This window comes from Coptis chinensis, chromosome 4 (genome assembly GCF_015680905.1).
Source record: "Coptis chinensis isolate HL-2020 chromosome 4, ASM1568090v1, whole genome shotgun sequence".
NCBI lineage: Eukaryota > Viridiplantae > Streptophyta > Magnoliopsida > Ranunculales > Ranunculaceae > Coptis > Coptis chinensis.
The window spans coordinates 65,226,740-65,251,618 of NC_141459.1; positions in this window are offsets into that span (position 1 = coordinate 65,226,740).

The window sequence follows — 24,879 nt, forward strand, 5'->3', positions numbered from 1 at the left end:
AAAAGGCCTCTTCAGCTGCAGTTCGCTTCAACAGACTTTTCGTCCACTTCTGCTCCTCTGATTGGGTCAAGGCTTAAACCATTGGAAAGCTCTTTCCGAGCCGGTCGTTTTGACATAAGGTAGGCCCATTTCCGAGGTCTGAGTTTAAAGATATGGTCTTCGGAAGTTCTGTTGACTGCACTGTTTCTGCCTGCGTGGACTTTGACTTTTCAGCTTTGACTGGGCTTTAGAAAGGCTTTGTCTTCTTGAATCTTGGCCTTTAATCACGGAACTCCTTAGTAACCGACCTTTGCTCCTTTATCTCGCTAAAGTGGCACATTTCTGCACATAATGGACTTTGAAGCTGGAATGCATAAAACACATGTCGGTGTTAACTCTTAATTATTACTCACATAATTGGTCTAAAAGTATGACTATTTACAGGGTTAAAACTATAGTTTTGGGCTCTTATCAAACCACCCCAAACAGCATTTTGCTTGTCCTCAAGTAAAGATGAGAAATTAGAATAAGTGACCAAAAATGGAGTTCTATCTACTCTCGCCGTTGAGAGTGCGATTGCATTGACCATATGCAACAAGGCCTTAAACCACTAGGAATTCCCTAGTGGACGAGTTATAGCCTCGTGAGAGTTTTCCAGTGAAGGTACTCACAAACTTCATCTATACTACAACGACTAAGAAATAAAACTATTGTTTCCTTATTCATGCTCTAAATTAACTATACCTCTCACTAGTAATGCATATAGAGTAATCAAGTCGAAACCTAAGCTAATATATGTATAATAATCAATCATCTACAATAAGCATATATACAATGAGTAATACTATGAAATGCAATAGCAGGTCCGTTTGAAACTTCGAATAAGCGTCCTTAAGTAGGTTCTCACAATAATAGTCAAGATACAACACTCGATTTTTTTCCACTCAAGTTTAAGCTACTCTAGTGCTTGGGATGGGCACACTTTACCTTACAATCTCAATGACACACAAGGAAGCCGGAGTCGATCAAACACATCCGCCACTTACTATCACACTAACCTATTCCTAATTGAGCTAGAGGTCTTTATTAGGTGTTTGGGGATTAGGAGATGGTTTAAGAAGGAAGGAAATGGATATTCAAAAGGACAAGTCTGAGATAAAAAGAGTCTTCATATTATGTAACTAGAGAAAACCTTGTTATTTACTTTTTGCTTCTACACTTTGTTTCCATCCTTAGCCATATTTTTTTTTCTTTTTTCTTTGGCTTTTGACTCATTTTATTATATTTTTTTGGAGTTTTTATTTTATTTCTATTTTTATTTTTCTTTTCTTTGGATGGAAATTTCTTTTCTTTATTTTCTGAAGCAATTAACTAACTTTTGTTTACACAGGTTTTTCTCTTCTTCTTTCTTCCTTATTCTATTCTCGGACTTATTCTAAATTGGGTAGGTTGATTTTTTTTTTTTTTTTTTATTTTGTTTTGTTTTTGTAGCATGGTAAAGGATTTGTGGTTTATGAAAGGCTAAAGAAAGGCTCAAAGAGGCGACTAGCGGAAAATAATTCATAGGTTTGAATTTCTGGCTATATCGATCCAAAGAGGGCCTAAATTCTCGCTTAGGATATGGTTTAGTGATCAAGCAAGTGGACGTGTGATTTCTCTATCCGGATTTTACTTCTCCCTTGTGTCATTTCTCAAATGTTTCACTCTTATAAGGCTTTTTAGGCTATATTCTCACAGGAGGATTTGTAGAATAAGTACTCTAGCCTAGATTTTTTTAAACTTATCTTACCAAATAATCGTAGATACTCATGTAATATATTTATAGATAGATGCAAAGATTATTACCTACATATTAAACTAAGTTTCTAAAAAACTATTCTAATGCAAAAGCTACATTGAGACTTCTAGATTATTAAGAGCATAGAGAAAGAAACAATACGAATATTCCTAAGTGTATAGCATAAACTTTTTATTATTTTTTTTATTTTTTTATTATTTTTTAAGACAAATAATACGTAATATACAACCTAATATGTGCTTAACATTTACATCGTGTTTCTATACCACCCCCAAACAATTTGGGAGAAGGGGGCTCATGAAACAATTCAATAGCACAATTAAATTATGTAACTAACTAATTTTATAATTTTTAACATTTTATAAATAAAAGTGCATAATTTACATCCTAAAAGTGTCTAATTTTTGCAAATGTTGCTATCCCACCCCCAAACAATAGAACGCTTTGTCCTCAAAGTGTAAAGAGATAAGGAAAGAATTTACCATAGAAACGTGGCAAAAAATTGGCGCAGACTGTAATGTAAATATTGTAAAGATGATATGATAATATGAAGCACAATTAAACTATTACATTACTAACTAACACAAACTCTACTAGAGTAAACATGACAGGCTTAGGGTGGCAACAAGATTTGAAATGAATACCAAAATCGCCACCCCAAACAAAATTGTAAAACTCTTTTTAAGTTTGAAATTTTTGTTTGGCCTATACTCCGAAAGTTGGTATTGTAATTTAAAACTTGGGTCTTTTAAGGTCGATTCGAGACTTGCTAGATTACTATTTTTGTAGCTTTAAACTTTTTACTTTTTTATGAATTAGGTTTAATATAAAGGAAAACAATAAGCAGTAAAGACATAATTCACACCATAGAGAAACATGACTCAAAAACCAAGAAAACATGCAAGAGTGAAAAACGTGAATTATGTGAACCGTAGACTTAGGATCCGGTACTTACAACCACACACTCCATAGGGAGGGCTCGGTTACCTGAATGGTGCATTCACCAATATATGGAAATGAAAGGAAATGCACCAAACACAAAAATTGAGTCGTTTATAGTCAGATACTCGAGACTTTATCTAAATATATGTATGAATATGCAGTTTATCATATATCAACAACCGAAATAGTTGTGGATCGTTCCATAAATAAATATCGCAGAAAACATATCCAAACACAATCAAGCACCAAGATTTCCTACGACGCAGCCTAGTGGAATGAAAGCGAAGTCGGATAGACCTATAACATAACCGAGCATGCACCTTATGTTTCATCTTTGAACGAGAGGGTGTCCTAGTGAATAAGTGGAAAAGTGAATGGTTGTGGAAAATATGGTGGATTGGGATAAGTTTTAGAGGGAAAGCATGGAAAAAATGAGGATGTGGGTTTAGCACAAAACTCATTCATGGTGTAGTTAAGGACTGTCTCAAGTCTGAAAATGAAGGTGTCAAGTGGTTTATCCTTGGGAAGTATTTGTTTACTAGGTGGATTTAAAAAATCATGAAGCACAGGAGAAACTAAAGGATCGAGTGCAAACTCGAGGTTCCTTTGAAAAGGTGGAGGGTGGAGAATATTGGTGATGGAAGGTGAATGATTCTCAGCTAGAGCTCTCAAGTCCATATTATCAGAAATCTTGATATATGCAAGACATTCCTCAATAGGTGGGTCAAAAGGATCACTGGGATAGAGATTGAAAAATTCATCTTCCGTCATAGCATCAATGGATGAATGGTTGTTGGCAAGGGGACTCGCTGAAGTGGTAAAGAAGCCGTGCAAAAGAGTTGCGGAATTCTTCGATTTCGTCTACTACCAGGGAGTCATTGTTAAAGTCGGAATTTCCGAAGGAAAGGAATTTGTTAATTTGTTTCTCCGAAAACATGTTTTTGAAGTAATCTTGAGCTAAACTCTCGATCATGCTAACCTCTCCATTTGTAGATGAATCGGGATACTGTGTCCTCGTTTTGAAAACATTTACCTCAACAGAAAGATGGCCAAAAGACAAGGACATCGAACCATCATGGCAGTTTATGAGCGCGTTGGCAGTAGCCAAGAAGGGACACCCTAAAATGATAGGTACAGAGTCGTTAGTGACTTCTGTGTCGAGGATAACAAAGTCGGCTGGGTAGTAAAAATTTTGGACTTTAACTAGCACATTTTCAACCACACCCTTAGGATACTTAATAGACCGATCAGCTAATTGCAATGTCATTTTAGTAGGTTGCATTTCCTCTAGACCTATTTGTTTATACAAATAAAACGGGAGTAAGTTAACACTAGCCCCCGTGCCTAGTAAGCTTGGTCGTCGTGTGAGAATCTCCTAAGGTGCATCAGACAAGATGCTGCGACCGGGGGTCCTTGTACTTAACAATTCCATTATCTTCGGATAAAGTTGGGAACTGTTTAGTTAGAAATGCGTCTTTAGGTATGTTGGTCTTACGCCTAGTAGTGCACAACTCCTTAAGAAACTTAGCGTGGTTAGGTAGCTTTTTATAGCTCGAGAAAATGAAGGTTTATCGTTAGATTTTTGAAAACGTTCCTAATCTCCTCAAAGTTAGTATCCCCGGTTAGCATGGCTAATTTCTCGAGGGCGGTGGTTTAAGCTCTATATTTAGCGTATGGCTCGACTTGATGTGTAACCTTGGCTTTACGTTTCTTATGTTGTGGTTTAACTGGTACCTCTACAGTGGTAGGTTCTTCAGTTTCTATTTCGGTATCTAGTTCGATATCCGGTGTAGGGAGTACTCCTGATGGGGTAACTATAGGCATAGTTACTTTGTTATCAATCACTCTTCCGCAACGCAGAGATTGGTGATGGCATTTAGCTCACCTACGGTTGTAGTTTTTCCGTACTAGTATTACCATTTACTTCAAAGGTCGTGGTTTGTTCTAGGGTTGGGTATCTTGGCCCGGAAACGCCTTTTGGTTGGAAGCTTTCTCTTGGGCTAACTGTTGGTTTAAATTATTAACGGATTGTAGAATGTGTTGGTTAGATTGAGCCATGGTTTGGAAAAGTTGTTGGCTCACTTGTATGAAGGTGTCAAGACGATCCGGTTGTGTGGGTGTAGTAGTCACGGGTGGTGTGACTGGAACTATCTCGCGTTGATTATTTATAGGCGGATTGTGATAGTTATTATTTACCGGAACGATACCTCTATTAGCATTATAATTATTATAACTACATTGACCTTGTGCTTGACCTTGTCGAGGTTGCACTTGGTTGTTATAATTATTATAATTACCCTCGACTCAATCCTTGTTGTGGTGGAGCTTGGTTATAACCGTGGCGTTGGCCTAACATATTGATTATTGTACTGTGTAGGTGTGACTTGTTGGTTATTTCTCCAACCGAAGTTGGGATTTTGTCTCCAAGGGCGTTAGGTTCACTATTAATGGAACAAGAATGTTCATAGGCTATAGGGACGATGGGAGTCGGGATGCTCGGGACTCCAATGAAACTACATGGATTTGAATTTACATTCATGATGGGGATAGGCTTTTGTTGTACTGAAATGGCATGTACCTTTTGTGAGGGATTCAATTAGAGTTTTAAGCTCGGGATCTGATTTAACCTCAAACATCTTGGTAGCCTTTTAACTGTTGAAGAAGAACTAGCGGAGGGGAGTAATCGTCACTACCCCCAATTATTATTACGCTCGGTCGATCTTCCAAAATTTATATGCCTCCGAGGCTCCTTTACTTAGGAAACTAGCCCCATTCATTATGTCTAGGACTTCTTTATGGTGGTGTAGAAGTCCTTTGAAAAAGGCACGAACTAACGTGTCTTTTGCTAGGTGATGGTGTGGACACTCTATAAGGAGATCGGTGAAACGATTCCAAGCCTCTGAAAATGATTCATGAGGATTCTGTCGAAAGAAGTGAATCTTGGAAAGCATTTCATCCTTCTTTAGGGGTGGGTAAAAATGTTCCATAAACAGCTGAACAAGTTTGGCCCACGAGTCCACAGAATTAAGAGCTTGGGCAGTTAACCAAGACGCCGCCTTATCAGCTAAGGTGAAAGGGAATACCCTCAATTTAATTTGTTTCGCACCAACCGTAGGATGGTGGAATGTTGTAAGGACTTGTTCAATCCTACGCGATAGCCGATAAGGTTTTTCATGGTCTAAACCATGAAAAACGGGTAACAAATTAAATATATTTGGGGGGATGCGGAAATCCCCCACTGGGTCTGCTAGAACGATGCACAATTTAGGGCTATCGCTCAAGGCTTTATAAAAGTCAGAGAGAGGAGTCTCTCTTTCTTCAGCCATAATATCAGGTGGTGTGTGTGAAATAGTAGCTAGAGGTGTAATGGGTGGGAAACTAGATAGACTTGTTTGTTAACAGTTGCCGTGTAATTACGTTAGTTGTTTTTCTTCGACCAGACCTTAATCTCATCCAAGACTAAGTCGAACTTAACTAAACATGCAACACTCCAAACAATTCTGATATACTAGTAGAAACCTCTAACTGGAGATGCGAGGTATGGAAGAAAGGAATACTTGATAGCGTCCTTGCTTCGCTTATGAATAGCGTCTTATTTACGCGTGTTCAGTGTGAATAACAAGTTAGAACAACTGAAAAAAAAACTTAAAAATCAAAGTTGAAACAAACTGTAGAAATCCATAAAAATTTTTTGCATAGGCGGTGGTCGCTTAGCATAGAATGCGGTCGCGCTCCTTGTCCAGTAAGTTAGTGCGGGTCGCGCTCGTGGTCTAGTAACTATAGGGCGGGTCACGCTCAAGGAAGAAGCTTGGCGGTTCGTGTTCCGTCCTATATTGGCGAAAGCGTCTTTCGAAAGGTATATTTTTAGCGGAACTTTTTCAACTGCGAAATGGACAACCAAGTATGAATCAAACAAGGGTGGGGTGGGTTTAATGGGACTTAAAATGACTAATTCTACTATGAAAACAATGCTAAAGTGCAACTAAGATGGCAAAGCCATTTGATAAACATAAAATGATTAGTCTTACCTACGAAATGAACGATTAAATCAAAATGCAAGTAAACTAAAACTATCTTATATGCCTAATTTATCAAAGAATTCTACTCTCAATTCTATCGAGATAGAGTGGAGTAACAAGTTCGTTCCACTCCTAGTGCTCTAGCATGGAATTGTTTTCTAATCTAATTAGTCGGTCTTAAGTCAATGAGAGCTTTACGAAGGGGGAATTATACTACGATGCAATATGAAAAAAACAATATGTTGAATTTAAACTATGAATGCTATGGAAATATGATTGTTTTTGAATCTAGATAAAGGATTAGAGGGGAATTGAATCCACCTCGAATCCAAATTAATAACCTAGCATAGATTGTTGATTCTCGATTCTTACGTTCTTATGGCAAGAATTTTGAGTTCTAATCCCTAGTGTTCGTGGCATTTCTACCAAATACTAACTAGCATGTGAGGTCGTCCATCCATTCTCATGGCGAAACAGGACCTTCTAGAGTGGAATAGAATCTACAAACAATTCTATACTAACAACTAAGTTTTCATCAAGGCTTCATCAACCCCTCTAATGGAGGTTTTAGCCTTGATTCATCAAATTAACATTTCCCATTGAATCTAAACTAAACATAATGTAAAGAATTGAAATTTACTTAATTAAACAATAATGAAATCTAATTTAATGACTAAAATGAAATAAGAACAAGAATTGAAATTAGATCTAGAAATGGAAATGACAAAAATCAAAATTGATAAAAAATACTACTTTATTGATCTAATCAAATGAAGAACAAGATTCAAAGGTTTAATCTAATACAATGAATTGAAACTAATTAAACTAAGTTCTAAAACTAATTAATGGAGGCTAACTAATCTAGGTCTAACTATCTACCATTAACAAAGAGTGAAGCTTTGGTTTTTATACTCTCAGATCCAAAAATCGTGCATGGGCTTGGAGCCATGTTTTGGGCCAGAGAATCAGGCCCAAAACCCAATTCTTTCAGTCCAAAAAGGCCTCTTCAGCTGCAGTTTGCTTCAACAGACCTTTCGTCCACTTCTGCTCCTCTGATTAGGTCAAGGCTTAAAGCATTGGAAAACTCTTTTCGAGCCGGTCGTTTTGACATAAGGTAGGCCCAATTCCGAGGTCTGAGTCCAAAGATATGGTCTTCGGAAGTTCTATTGACTTTGTATTAATCGTTTTACACTTGCGTGGACTTTGACTTTTCAGCTTTGACCGGGCTTTAGAAAGGCTTTGTCTTCTTGAATCTTGGCCTTTAATCACGGAACTCCTTAGTAACCGACCTTTGCTCCTTTATCTCGCTAAAGTGGCACATTTCTGCACATAATGGACTTTGAAGCCTGAAATGTAAAAACAACGAATCGGTGTTAACTCTTAATTATTACTCACATAATTGGTCTAAAAGTATGACTGTTACAGGGTTAAAACTACAGTTTTGGGCTCTTATCATCTCCCCATGTTTAAGATATCGAATGTTCGTTGATTAAGTCAAGTTACTGACAACTACATTAATCAACTTCTTATATTCTTGAGTAGTACCACTCAACCTCATTGTCATGTCAGAATAAATCCACCTGCAGGGTTTACATGACAATCTTTTTAAGCTCCTCAAGGGGACATCATCAACCCGACTTCTTGTGGGACACGGATTCCTTCTATAATCAATAGCACACCTTACATACAATGTCATTACCCAATCCATCGAGTTTGTTGATTCACATATGAATCTCACTCATTGATGAATTAAAGCAATGTATAATGCATGTAAGTGCCCGTTATTATATCCGGATTAGGAGGACAACCATCCATAATAACAGAGGCGTTTGTTATCTTATATAGTCAGTATAAGGAGAAACAACTTCACTTGGTCCTGTTCAATACACACAAAGTGTACTAGTGTAATCCTATAGTCAAGATAGACTAATACCAGATTATACTATAACTGTACTAATGGTTTGTCCAAAACCATCTAGGTTGTAACGATTACTTATACTTTATAAGGTACTAATGATATGATCTTCTGTGTGTTCACACCATATCATCTACAACATAAAGTATTAGACTCATGCATAGAACTAATAGCATATATAATATGCATAATATTTGCCCATATGATTCTCATTCAAAATATAAAGAATTAGAGTTAATACAAAAGTAATGATTTTAGTATATAACCATATCACTTAGAAGTTACAAGTAACTTCTGAGAATATAGCCACCCTGAGTCAAATATAATTTACCAAGAATACATGTTACTAGTTTCTTCTTAAGAATATAGCCATCCTGAGTCTTCTATTATCCTTTACCAGAAAAAAAAAACATCATCATCTTCTCAAACCTGTTTTTTCTTATAACGTAATCACCAACAAGTTTTGGCTTCGAACAATCCAAACTACGATAACTCATTGGTGATTATGCTACAAAAGCTTGGTTTGAAAAGATGAAGATGTTTTTTAACAGCAAAGGTTCAGGCTACTCCTCTCGCAATGTGATCATTGGTGATGCCTACAAAAGGGTAAATGGAAGTGGTCTGCCACTCGAAGGAGACTAACTGCTATTTGGATGTGGCGTTTGAAGGAGACTAACTGCTATTAACCTAGCTAGATATTAGACCTATAGTGAGTTCAATCTTAGTCTGTTTGTTATTCTGAAGAGGGCCATTGAAGAGATAGATAGGCTGTGTAGAAACTTTCTCTGGACTGGTCCAGATGGGGGTACTTCTCATGCCCAACTGAGTTAGGAAGATGTATGCTTACCATTCAATGAAGGAGGGCTTGGAATCATGTCCTTGGAGGTGACAAATCATGCAACAAGCATGAGACACATTTGGAACATTATAAGTAACAAGGATACAATATGGGCTCAATGGGTTAAGAAAAATCTGATCAAAGGAGGAATTTTTGGGACTTGAAAATTCTGAATGAATGTTCATGGGGTTGGAGGAATATACTGAAGGACAGAGATGAGGCAGAGGGAATGGCATTACACTTGATTGGGAATGGGCAGAACACAAGCTTGTGGAGTGATCCATGCCATCCAACAGGCATTCTCAAGGACTTGTTTCCATTAAATTTCACTTATGTATCAGCTTGTAACAGGAATGCAAAGGTCGGGAGTTTTATAAAGAATGGGCAGTGGCAAATACCACAACCATTTACGGTATACTACCCTGATTTGATTCAAGGTATTGAGGGAGAGGTAAAGCTTCACACAGGGGAGGATGAGGTGATATGGTCTGTAACTTTGGGAAGAGAGTATGGGATGAAAGAAACATATAAGAGTATGAGACAAACAAGATAGAAAATTGATTGGCACAACATCGTCTGGTTCACAAATAGGATACCAAGGTTTACATTTATAAGCCGGTTGTGTCTGAGTGATGGGTTGAAGACGAGGCAGAGGATGAAACAATGGGGTAAAGTGGATTCAGAGTCTTGCGCACTGTGTAATGTAGGCATCGAAACAAAAGAACATCTTTTTTTAACTGTAGTTATGGGCAAGAAATATGGTCGGGATTGCTGGTGAGGGCTGGGTATAATACATTGCAAGCAGGAACATGGTAGCAAGAGATGGAGTTGATAAAAGGTAAATCAGCAGGAAAGGGAGGATTCCAAGATGTGGTGAGGCTACTATTCACAGGATTCATATATTGGACATGGCGGGAAAGAAATAGCAGAATTTTCAAACATAAACACTCCGGCGACAACTCAAGTTTAGAAGATGGTTTTAAGGGATGTCAAGATAAAACTGCAGTCCATAAAGATTTGCATGGAAGAGGGCCCAGCCTGAGAGAGGTTCAAAAACTTAGGGAACAGAGAACCAGAGTTAGTGATTTCACGGCAGATAAGACGCAAATGGAGGAGACCAGAATGAGAGAATAACTCATTAAACACAGATGGAAGTGTCCAAGGTAATAAAAGACAATGGGCAGCAGTGATTAGGGACAGTACTGGGTTAGTTATAGCGGTAGCAAATGGTATGTCTGAGTATGAAACTATAGCGTTAGTGGAACTACAAGGACTTGAGCAAGGAATCAAGTTAGCTTTAAGGCACGGCATGAGCAAGATTAAAGCACAGACGGACTCCGAGAATGTGGTGGCATTTTTGAGAAAAAAGAAGTACCCATGGCAAGCAAAGAAAATGATGAAGAGTATACAAGTTTTGAAACTAGAATTTGTTTACTTCTCTTTAGTACATGTGTATAGGGAAGCAAATAAACTAGCAGATGCGCTAGATGCTAATGTACCTAATGTAAGATTCTTTGAATTGGTACCTAGTTCATTTGTGGAGGATGTAAGGAAAATTGCACATGATGGTGCAATAGGAAAAGAATATCTGAGTAATCATAAGGTTTAATTATAAAAAGGGGTAGGGAACCTCTATAACAACCTAAACATCGATAAGAGCCCAAACTGTAGTTTTAACCTCAGAATTGATCATACTATTAGACCAATTATGTGAGTAATAATTAAGAGTTAACACGACGATTCGTGTTTTATGCATTTCAGGCTTCAAAGTCCATTATGTGCAGAAATGTGCCACTTTAGCGAGATAAAAGAGCAAAGGTCGGTTACTAAGGAGTTCCATGACTAAAGGCCAAGATTCAAGAAGACAAAGCCTTTCTAAAGCCCAATCAAAAGCTGAAAAGTCGACGCGGGCAGAAATAGCACACAAGTCAGCAAAACTTCCGAAGCCGTATCTTTGGACTCAGACATCGAAATGGGGCCTACCTTATGTAAAAACGACCGGCTCGGAAAGAGTTTTCCAATGGTCTAAGTCTTGATCCAATCAGAGGAGCAGAAGTGGATGAAAAGTCTGTTGAAGCCAACTGCAGCTGAAGAGGCCTTTCTAGACTGAAAGAATTGGGTTTTGGGCCTGATTCTCTGGCCCAAAACATGGCTCCAAGCCCATGCACGATTTTTGGATCTGAAAGTATAAAAACCAAAGCTTAACCCTTTGTTAATGGTAGATAGTTAGGTTAGAAAATAAAGGTAGCTTAGAATAGAAAGTAGCCATTAGAATAGCTTCTAGATCTAGATTTAATTGTTTTAATTAAGTTTAGTTTCAAATCCAATTCTTGTTTTAGATTAAACTCTTAGAATCATTATTCTTAATTAGTTTGATAAATAAAATAGCTATTTGTCAATTTCAATTCTGGTCATTTACAATTGTTTAGATCTAGTTCCATGTTAAATTAATTACTTTAGAACAAGTAGATTATTAATTTAGTATTTGAATCATTGTTTTATTATTCATTAGATTAATAAAATAGTGTTCTCCATAAGTTAGTTTCATTTCCATTAATTGTTTAATTTAAATTCGTAGATTCAATTAATTGTCATTATTAGTTTAATTCAATTATTGCATCAGTAGTTTTGAATTGGGTTTAAACAAGTAAAGTTTCAATCTTTATATCATGTCTTGTTTGAATTCCATTGGAAATGATAGCGTGATGATTCTCGGCTAAACCTCCATTGAGGGGGTTGAGAAGCCTTGATGAAAGCTTGATTCCGATTATCGTAGTCGTTAAGTAATTTCCTTTCCACTCTAGAAACGATTAGTTCACCATGAGAATGGGTTTAATCGTTCACATACTAGTTATGAATTGGTAGAAATGCCATGGTAATTAGGGATTAGGAGTAACCATATTGTTCTGTGAAGCAGTTCAATTCGGATTACGACGACTCGTCGTTAGTAGAATTAAGTCGAGTTAAGGTGGAATCAATCCCCCTTTAACTCCTTATCATAGAATCGACGTAGCATTCCCATAGTTGTCCTAATAGTCGACTAGTTGCATCTTGTGGGTAGTTGCATCGTAGTCTAGTTGCCACTTCATAAATCTCTCATTAGACTTTAGAGTTAAGAGTACTTATACGTAGAGAACACAGCATGCGGAAGGACTAGGAGTGGAACGAATTACTTTACTCCACTATATCTCATAGGATTGAGAGTAGAATTCTTTGATAAACTAGGCACATAGTATAGTTTTAGTTTACTTACGTTTTGAGTTTTATTGTTCATTTCGTAGGTAAACTAAACAATTTTATGTTTTATCACTTACCGACCAAAAAAAAAGTTCAATATTAGCGTCTGCAAGACAATTACTTAGTTTTAAGATCTTGTGTGTTAGATTGTCAATGAATTTATCAATAATGTGACTATTACTCAAAAAAGTGAAAGTAAGAAAGTCGGATTTTAAGACGGAATCAGCCTTACCTTACAAGCAGCTAATGAAATTTGCAATGGGAGTCGACAAATCAGGACGTCCACAAAGTTTTTGCAATAGACTAAATCGTTGTAGTTTCCAATTTAGTTGTCAAATCCATTGAAAATAAATAGATAAATGCTTTAAAAGATGTTATGTCGTCCTCCCAAAAGCACCTTTTCTAACTCTTACCTGTGTGGCGCTTACACTGAACATGATCCAGTGTATCCAAAGAACCAACCTGAGCAAGCCTCAAATAAGGCTAGAACACTCTATCCATCATGCAATCTATTTATATGTTTTTTGATGTTTGAAATATACTTGTTTTGGTTTGATCGGTTGAATTATTAGTTAAAAAAATTATTAATTTATATTTTATTTTTTCTTTTCATATTCAGAGTTGTCTGGTGGCCAGTGGTGGAGCATAAAAATACTACTAGTCTTCGTAAGATTGAGATTTTAGCTTTACTTAAGGGCCTGAGCATACCCATTATTCCCAGTTTTGCCTATTTCATTCAAGGCTCTAGTTTTTGGTAAAGATGAGAACTGATATGGGTCTAAAAGTAATTTGGTGTTATTTGACGCAGGCATTTCCAACATGGATCCACTTCAACTGATAAGAAAGATAATTTCTCATCTACTGTTGTAGCTAGTAGCCTTGTAGGGAAGCAATCCGATTCTCCCCAAGTTTAGCCTAAGAAAGAACTAAATAAGATGCTTAAGAGAAAATAATGTAGCCAAAATCCCTTTTCCTTCATTAGAAAAGTTACGCTTCCTCCTTTTCAACCAAAAACCCCAAAAAATTAATGCACTTAACTGAAGTAATACTATATGCTTGGATGCTCCTCTAACCATTATGAACATTTGGGTTTTGACACTCGACAAATTACCTTTTATCGTCAAAAAAATATAATATAGACAATTAGAAACCTTATCTATAAAAATTAACTAATATAAAACAAACAATATTTTGAAGTAACCAGTGCAAGACACAATCTTCTAAAACCTAATTTTAATTAGTCTTAGGAACGACTAGGTGTAATTATAATCCAAATAGAAAATTTTCATTACCTAAACTATTAATATGATTTCGATTTCAAAAATTGACAAAATAAACTAACAATTGTTTGCTTTTCATTAAAGAAAAATTAAGAAGAAACCAATAAATAAAATAAAGAAAAGGCTTGTACACTTCAATTGTGTTTGCGTTGAATACTTGTAGTGCTCACCTGGCTTCACCACTGCTCACCCTCACTCAAATTTCTAACTCCGCCACTGCACTCAAAATATAAAAATGAACATAAAAGAACACTAGAAATTACCTGGTCTTGAGGCCAAAGCCGTCCCCAACCAGAAAATGAACACGACAATATGCAACAAATTAATTTGGGAGAGGGGGGGGTTAAAATCCTATAAAAGTGAGAAACAGAAGAAATCACCAAATGGGGTTGTAATACCTACTTGCATGGAAAGAATCGCTTAAGAAATATGAGGAGACGGAAGTTTGAAGAGGCCTGAAACAAAGTTGTATGGTAGAGCTGATGTTGGGGTTATTGCAGAGAAAAAGAAAAAAGAAAGGGGAGCCAAAAAGACATGAGGAGCGAAAGAAAATACGGTTGGTGTTTAGAATTGAATTTGAACCGACCTCAAATTTTAAATATGAGGCAGTTGAAATACAGATGAAATATCAGTTGAAATAATGATATTTGCGCCCGACAATGTTTTAGGTGGCTTTCAGGACACGATTCAATTCAATTTGTTGGTATGAGCGCCAACAACGAAAAAGACCGCCCAAAAACTTGTGGCAAATGTGGATCATATATCAAACGGACTCCTACCATCAACCCACAAAATATCAGCCCTTATCAACGATTTATCCCATTCAGTTAGGATTACTATGTTATATATAGGGGTGGTAGTTTTGTACACGACTCGCTAACCCGACATGAAATTAGCGAGTTTGGGTTGGGGAAAAAGGTTTTTGGGTCATTTAAGGGTTGATCCGCCGAACCCGTCAAATAAATGGGTTGGGTTAGGGTCACATATGTTAACCCGATTAGTTCTCGGGTCTAATGGGTCAGGTCATCAACCCGTGACATGTATAACTTGTTTTAAGATATGGCTAACAGGGTATAGATCTAGTACCTCGCCATGCAATACACCCTCAACTTGTGTGTATGAGTGGCCCAGATTCACTAGCTTTTTCTCTCTCCTTACGCACACTAGCTTTTCTCAGTTTTTTAAATCTCACTATCCCAACAACCTAAGATAAATGACTAAAAGGAAAAGGATTAGTCGTCATATTGATCCATTCGATAAATACATGTTTCGTTATTCCATTTTCATTGATATGTAATTGAATTGTGAATGGTTTTTGAGAATTAATATATTTGAATATATTATAGAGGTCGGTATATTATATATATATTTTTGATAAATAAAATCGTGAAATATTACATATTTTTCATTAATATGTAATTAAATTATTGATGGTTTTGAAAAAATTAATATATATATATTATATATATATATATATATATATATATATATATATATATATATATATATATATAATACATATATATATATAAATATATTTTGCATACTAAATATAAATGTTTATAATGTCATTATAAATATTAGACCTCTATAAATACTGAAAATAAATTTTTGCATACATGTGTGTGAACCCCCCGACTTCGGATCGGATCGGATAAAGTGCTTTCGGAAAAATTTCCAATTTTTTTCGAATGGTAATATCCTTTCCAAAACCAATCAAATTATTTTTCGGATTCAATTTTTTTTTTCGAATTGTGAAAGTTTTGAAAATCGGAAAATTTTCAAAAATTTCGGAATCCACAAAATATGGAAAATATGGAAGTAAATTTGAAATTTGAATTATATAATCGGATTCTTGTTTAGAATAACCATTCTTTATCCAGTTAATACATTCATGTAGCAATTATTTTGATAAGTATTAATTCAGTAAACAACTGAGACTTTTTAACACGTTCATTCACCAAATTTATTCTTCATGTTAATACATTAATTCAATAAATAGGACTTTTGAATAAATTGAGACATGTACTAGAATGACAATATTGATTTCTTGAAGTTGTGATTGATGTCTATAAGAAGACTTTAAAGTTCGGTGGTATTGCTGGGCTTTACCATGGCTTCAACATTATTGTTTACACGGGTCTGTACTTTGGAATGTATGATTCTTTGAAGTCAGTTCTATTAACCGGAATTATGGATGATTTTTTATACGAAATATATGATATACTAAATATTATTGCTCAATATTTATTCGGTTAATTTTATGGTGTATTTTACATACATGTTACCGCCTCTACATGTCATCTATGAATTCGATCCGAAATTGAATTCACCGCTGGCTTAGCGGGTCATATGTTCGGTAACCTGTTATATAGGTGGGTTGGGTTTAGGGTTGACAAACTCAACACGATTAGTAATTGGGTTGGGTATCGGTTTGCTCTCCTAACATGTGACCTGAATATGACACGACACGAACCCGACCCAACACAACCCATTGCCACCCCTAATAGGGACAAAACTTATTTTTTTCTTTATTGTCCAAATTGATTTAGGCGACATTAAACAAAACAAATTCCAATGTGTCACATAAAATCTAAATATCTAAGGCTAAAATTATTTAAATTACTTAATTAAATACGTGTATTTTCTTCATGGACATCAATAATGAAATAAGGTGCCTAATGAAATTTTGAAATTATGTGTATTTTTCAACAAGGAAATTTTGGGATGACTATAGCATAGTACAAAACATAGTACAAAATATGAGGATATGGGTATTTATCGATACCCAATTTCTCGATATGTATCGTGGATATATCCCCCTTTTTGGGGATATTTGACATTGTTTCACACATAGTACAAAATAATGTGATATATCACGATATTTCATGATAAATATCCATATGTCAACAAAAGATATATAAATATCACGATATGTTTAGAGATATATAAGATTGCAAATATCCATGATATTTCGGATATTGGTGATGTTTTGGGATATTTGGCAATATTTTGTGTAGGTAACAATTTTATTTAATATTTACTATTATATTTCATATAAATATAAATTATATATTATGATAAATCAAAAAATATCCATAATATTCACGATATTTATCGATATTTTAGATATATCCACGATATTTGCATATGAAACAATGTCAAATATCCCCAAAGAGAAAGATATATCCACGATACATATCTATAAATCAGGGATCGATATTTTGTACTATGGTTTCACATGGAAATATCGTAGATATATCCAAAATATCGACAAATATCACGGATATTGTGAATATTTCTTGATATATCATGATATATAATTTATATTTATTTGAATTATAATGATAAATATTCATTATAAATATTAACCTCAAATATTAAATACAATTGTTAACTACACAACATATCGCAAAATATCACATATATTGTAAATATCGTTTAAATATCATCGATATTTACAGTTGAATTAGCATTCTAGCACTCTCGATGAGAGTGAAACCTATTCTGACACGTGCGATGCCCCTGTTGTTTTTCACACTTATTTTATGCTACCTATCCAAAACCGAAATCAATCTAGTTAATAAAAAACCCCCGATTCCAAAATTGAAATTTGAATCGATCATTAAAAATTTTAATTTCCGACCCGATTTGTTGTTCTAGATGTAAGGAGGTCCCACTAACCATAGTTAGCAATTCAGCGAATTATTCGTTTAATTAGGAAAACATTTAAAAATGTAGTATTTATCAATGATACAGAATAATTCGTTAATTAGGTAAGAAATCATTAATTCGCGAATTATTCGTATTTTCACTATAAGTTTAGTATGTTGTCAAATTTTATCATATTTTTTTATTTTTAGCTTCGTATTATACTCAAATTACTTACGAACCGAACTTTTGCCATTTTTGTTTTTTTTAATCCGAATTGAAAAAACGAATTCTTATCGAAGCTCGAATTTTATTCGAATATTTTTCGTATCGAATTTTTGCCGTATTACTAATTGCTAACTATGCCACTAACCCACTAATTTAGACTAAATATGTTAAATTTGTCGGGTTAATATATATATAAATTCCGATATATATATATTGTAATAAATAATCCGAATAATTTTTGAAAATTTGTTGGGAATTTCTAATAAAATCGTCGAAATTTCGGGTGGAATTGTCAAAATTTCGGATGGCATGGGTTGTAATAATAGTATTTGGCGAGGACAAAATCGGAAAAATGAAAAAAAAAACGATGTATGAAAAAAAACTGTAGGTGGGGGCGCGTTCTTTAAAAGAGAGATATATATCCTGGAGTATATTGTGATATTTATATAATATGTATCGTTTTCTGATATCTCGATATATATCGCGATATATCGCAATTGTTTGTACTATGGATTATAGTATGTCACAAGAAATGACATACCGGAACAATATTGTAATAGGGTATGCCTTTCGTACCATTTCTCCTTATCTTTTTTGGATGTGTATAGAAGTTGACAGAAATGAGGACCCAAACAATGTCGATAGGTAGTTGCCATCATCATGGTTTAATTCTTGAGTTTTACACTTAACCCACTTAGTACATCAATATAAGAGGGTCAAATTAATCATGGCTAAAGCTAGTTGGCTAGGTAGGGTGCGCTAGCTCTATTGCCGAAAACCAAGGGATAGAGACGTGAGCAAGAGTGCCACATGTAAGAAGCTGGTGGATTGAGTCAAGTCAGTGAACAATATTTGCGTACCTGCAAGTCTGCAACTGGATTTTCATGGCTTTCTCATGTTTTATTAAACTTAATGTAACATAACCCATAGTCAAAGTCAATTCCAATCAAACTAATACCTGCTGAACTAGTAAACCACACAATAATGAGTTGATATGATTTACCAACATTACAAGCCAAATCTTGGGTAGTTTAAGCGCCTATTAATTGTCGCTTAATCGGCGCATAAGCGCTATCCGCCCCTCAACCGATCTGATCAAGAAAAAATTTAGAGGTTTGAGCGGGTGCCATAAAACGGGCGATTTCTTCCGCTTAATCGGCGATTAATCGGAAAATCGGTATAAAAAAAGTGCCGATTAATAGGTTTATAGGTTTTTTTCTTTTTTCTTTTTTCTTTTTAAATTTAAGCCCACAAAAACCCCAAAAAAGAAAAGCCCACGAATCTATATATTGAAAACGTTTCACTTCACCGAGGAAATAATCAAAACCGTAAAAAGTGAAAAACCACCAAAGAAAACTCTTAGGCCAGCTAGCACTCCACCAATCAGGCTTGTAATTTTTTGACTTTATTTTATTTTAGGTTGTTATATCACTTATATATGACATATGTATTATAGGTTAACTAAGGCGATTAATTCCGATTAATCCGATTAATCGTTATAAGCTTTTGGAGCGACTTGCTCCCGATTAGATATTAAACTGCACAGTGAAGCCATAAACATTTCCGATATTTAGTGAAATTACATCAATTCCGACATTTCGAATTCAAATGACATATTTCGTGAAATTCTGTTGTTGATGTCCTTGTGGAAAATACACATATTTTATACCGACCTCTATTTTATAAATGCACAATTAAGTAATTTAAAACCCGACATTGGGTCTTAAAACATGGCAACCCTTAAAACCTTAAAACATTTATAAATTTAAGTGACAAGTTGGAATTTGTATAATGCCGCCTTAATATTATGGACATAAATCACTGAATTGAAAAGAAAATAAAAGATCCGAACAATAAGTTCATTGAGTCACAATTAAATTACTTACAAGGACGCCAAAGTGTGATCACGAGTTAAAAGAGCAAACCTAACCATTCTTATGATGAAGGCTGCATGGGTTTCTTATTGTTGGTCTAATTATATGGAGCCTAATATGGGTATTCCATATTCTATAATACTTTCTCAGTGAGAATCACTTTTAAGAGGCACTTTTAGTCATTGGAGATTTTTCCCGAATTCTAATAAGGCACCTCAATATTAGCAAAAAATAAGAGGAAAAATAAAATAATAATAATAATGAAAAAAATGGATAATATAAACAATAATTAACGGTAAAAATAAATAAAATAAAATAAAATTCGTAATTAACACCAATAATTAATAAGAAAAGGGCCAAATAATTAACACCAATCTCTCTAACAAAACAATATGGTGTGGGGGTCCAAAGGGCCCCATCTGGTGGCTACAAATCTTCCTCACAAAATATGACATGGCGAATCCAAGTGATTTTGGGGTTTGTACAATTTTCTTCAACCAAATAAGTATCCATGTGATCTATCTAAAATCACTCAAAAGTCAACAATTGCAGCTAGGCTTATAAATCACTGGGCTAGCCTATAAACTGTTAGGCCTCCAAATTTAACATGGTACTGTATATAGGGCTGGCCCAATTGATGATATTGGGTTTATGGATAATGACAAATTGGACTGGTGGAGGAGATAGCGCCGAAGGCGCGTCGAGTTCACGCTAGATAGTGCCGAAGGCGCGTCGAGTTCATCAGTGTCGTACGGCATGGGCATACCCTAGTAATGAACAAAAGATAAAAATAAGAAGAGGGCCAAATAAGAAATAAATTTGTTTAGTACTAATTCATAATTAACACCAATAATTAATACTTTAATTCATAATAACACCGTAGTAATTGAGTCATAGTAATAGTAATTAACCACTATGCGATGGTCATCGAGGCCTACATCATGATCCTCATCAAAGCCTACTTCATAGCCTTCACTAACCCAATTAGTCAATATGCTACACCTGCTTCCACACGATTTTAGTGGCACCTTGCTCATAAAAGCACCACGTGGGAATATCTCCCTCTATCTCTTATTCTGATCGGGTTTATTTGAGATCAAACAATACAAACCCTATTTTGTAAGTACCTCTCGTTACCATTCTATCAAAACACACACCCATCAACTTTCTTCTTCGCGCCCTTGACACTAACAATTAAAGCACATTGTATTAGCCGCATACTTTAGTCTCTGTTCTGCCCTATTTTGTAAATGATTACTCAGACTTGAGGACTTAAAACAAACAAGGACGCCATCAACAATATGTCACTATCTGCTCTTATTCTGATCGTATATAATGGCTCCCCATAACCACTTCTCTCCAGCACTCTCATCTATTTCTCAAAATTACCACTCTCAAGCTCTCTTTACAAACTAAGAGAAACAAGGGCTGGTTTTTAAGAGAGAAACTTTAACATTTTCAAGGTCTTCATAGTTTCGAAGCAAACATGGTTCTTCTAAGGAAAAGTAAGGAGACTAAACTTGCGCTGACTAAACTTGGTTTGGCTTTCAAATTTTCAATTTCCAACACTAAGTGAAAATGATTATTGTTGTGAGGACCATAATGTTAATGTGAATCAACGCCCCTAAACTTAGTGCTCACTTTACATGGTTTGTGTTCTTGGTTCTTCAGATCTATGAATATAGCATATGTTACAGCATATTACTATAAGAAAAGGAAAAAAATCTGCCCGAGTTGCATATTCTTAACTAGGTTCATATATGCATATGCAATATTTTGTTGCATATGAGGAATCCGAGGACCTCAAATGACATACTTGTTACTTAGTTCAAATTAAATCACTAACAGTTACATAGTTTGTGCATTTTCTTTGATTATTGGCATGTTGTCCACATATTTTAAATTAAATTGTGAAAGATTGGTTCTTAGACAAATGAAACATGTTTTCGAACTAGAAGACTTTTTGGTGTGTTTGTGTTTAGCTTGCATCATTGATACTTGTGTTGAGCACCTATGTTTTGATATTCATATATTTCTTACCTTGGTAGCTATTTTATATGAACTTGTTTTCTATTGTAGGTGCACAACACTACTGACCACCCAGAGTACCTAGTAACAACTATAATATTTATGAACGGGTCAATTTGGTGTAATCAGAGTAGGAGATTCTTAAACTAGATGTGAAAGATCTGAAAAGGGCTTTCGAATCGACGCTAGCGGAACTCAAAGACAGTGTTACAACACTTCGTAGCCTGTTTTATGAATGGAAGGAACCCATACTGAAAGATATACATATAGGCATTGAGATAATTGATGTGGAGAGCTATGAACGAGATGTCTTTAAGACACCTCCCCTTGTGAGAAGATGCAATATGTTCCCTTCACCGGACACTCCTTTTGCAAAGAGGAGGATAATAACATCGGTAATTGTGTGAGTTTGCTACTATTTATCTACTTAGATTAACTTTCATATTCATGACTTTTGAACGATTTTATAGTCTGATCTATTAATGGTTTGTTGGTTGGGATGTTCACAGAGTGTCAAATTAAAATGTATACCACATAATGTGTCATATTCAGAATTGATTTCATAGTACTGAACACACCTCAATATGTCACATAGAGTACCATATTTAAAAATATACCACATAAAGTGGGATATGCATAACTGATTTCATAGTAGCCAACACACCTCAATATGTAACATAGATTGTCATATTAAAAATTAGACCACATATAGTGTCCTATTCAGAACTAATTTCACAGTCGTGAACACAACTCAATATGTCACATAGAGTATCATTTTTCCAATTAGAGCATGTAAAGTGTCATATTCATAACTACTTTCATAGTTATGAACACACCTCAATATGTCACATAGAGTATCATATTTCCAATTAGAGCACGTAAAGTGTCATATTCAGAACTGCTTTCATATTTATGAACACACCTCAATATGTCACATATTAATTTATTCACTTTCTATAATGAATCGGACAACAAGGTTGAAGATTATCCATTTAAAGATGTGAAGGCGGACTGGGTACAACCTCATGTACTGCTAACAGTGGAGGAAGCAAATGTATTCCACTCAATATACCCACCTTGTGGAAAAGCAAGGTAAACGGTGTTGGCTTATGTACATAGTTAATTTTAGTAGAACTTCATCCAACCCATACTGAATTCCTTTTCTTTGGTGTTGGGACTTCATCGTGGACTTCAACAGATGGTCGGAGAACAAATCCACATTTAAGTGTTTACTTGGGAATGGCATAGTATCTAGCTTCGTATGTTACGATCACATTTTGTTGTGATGTTTTTAAATTAGAAACTACTAATGCTTTTGGGATTACAAAATAATTTAATTACCTTGCTACTTGTTATATTTGGTGTAGTTTGTCTTTGCTTGGTGTGCGTACCTGAACGTGGAGCAAAACAGCAAGCCTACGAACAATAATAGGCACTATTACTACCCTTACCTAATGGGTGCGAGTAAGGTATGAAGTGCAAATGGTTTTGTTCTATAATAAATGGCTAACATGATGATGTACCTTTTGAGTACCCAATGTTGTTTTTTATAGGTTAAAACCAAAAATGAGATGCAGCTAACTTCTGCGGCTCATGCAATTCACTTGGACAATGATATTAGCGAATATCGAAAGGTAAGATGATTCTACTATGACTCATGGCTTGATAAGGCAGTTCCCAACTTTGGTAGAAAGTTCCACCTTGAACTACTTTTGATTGTGGTTGTGTAGTGGTTTGTGCCTGTCGTCGACAGTAATCACTGGTGGCTATATGTCTTTAATCATAGTGCTCACAAAGTTGTGATATTGGACTCTCTTGCGGGTAGCGCATCCTACATTTGTGGAGGGACAGATTCGTTGAAGTCTATGGTTTGTTTTGTAACTTAAAGTATTTTTGTGATCATTTGAGAATATCTCACAGTCCATGCTTCATGTGTTCGAACTATAACTGACTTTTGTGTTTTCTTAGGTTACCAAAATGCACTACACTTTGTCTTTTATTGGAGATTTCCATGCCAAAAATTGTGGTGTGAAAGACTGGGTTATTGAGAAATACAAAATGTGCCACAACAATATAATGGGTATATATCTTATCTTATGGCCTTAATTAACTTATAGTTTCAAATTTGATTTTAGTGCAATCTTTGGAAGTATAGTAACTACATATCTTTATATGTATAGCTTCAACTGTGGGGTGTTCATGATGAAATTCATGGAGCTTTGGGACGGGGAAAAGTTGGTACATTGGTTTCATCAGGTAACAATTTGACACAATCTAGTATATTTCTCAATATGTCCAATTAATTATCTATAGTTTGGTTACCTTAAATCTTCATTTTGACTAACCACGCGGATTTGTATATGGACTTGCAGGAGGATATGCCTTATTTCTGGCAACACATTGCTAACTCAATGGTAATGTTGAAACTAAACAAAATGAGCCCATAGATGATATGGAGAACGTATGCTTCGAGAAGTTCGCACATCTTTTTTGTTGCCTTGATAGTTTGGAGATGTTGAAACTCAAAGACCTAAGCTTTTTGTTAATCTTGTAATTAGCCTTAACACAACATCTCTATCGTAGTGTTGTTTTATTTGGCATTGCCTCAACCAAATTGACGTTGGAACTCGAAGACCTTCGCTTTTTGTGAATTTTGTAATTAGCCTTAACACAACATCTCTATCATAGTGTTGTTCTTTTGGAAACTTATTGTGAGATAAGTAATCTAAGTTGACTTGTGGTGGTCTGTTTTGTTTATGATGGGATACAATGCTATTATTTCTCTACTTATATTAACTTTCATATTTATGACTTGTGAACGATTTTATAGTCTGTTCTATTCATAGTTTGTTGGTTGGGATGTTAGCAGACTGTCAAATTGACAATTATACCACATAAAGGGTCATATGCAGAACTGATTTCATAGTACTGAGCAAGGCTTAATATGTCACATAGAGTATCATATTGAAAATTATACTACAGAAAATATCATATTCCGAACTGATTTTATAGTACTGAACACGCCTGAATATGTCACATAGAGTATCATATTTGGAACTGATTTCATAGTACTGAACATGCCTGCATATG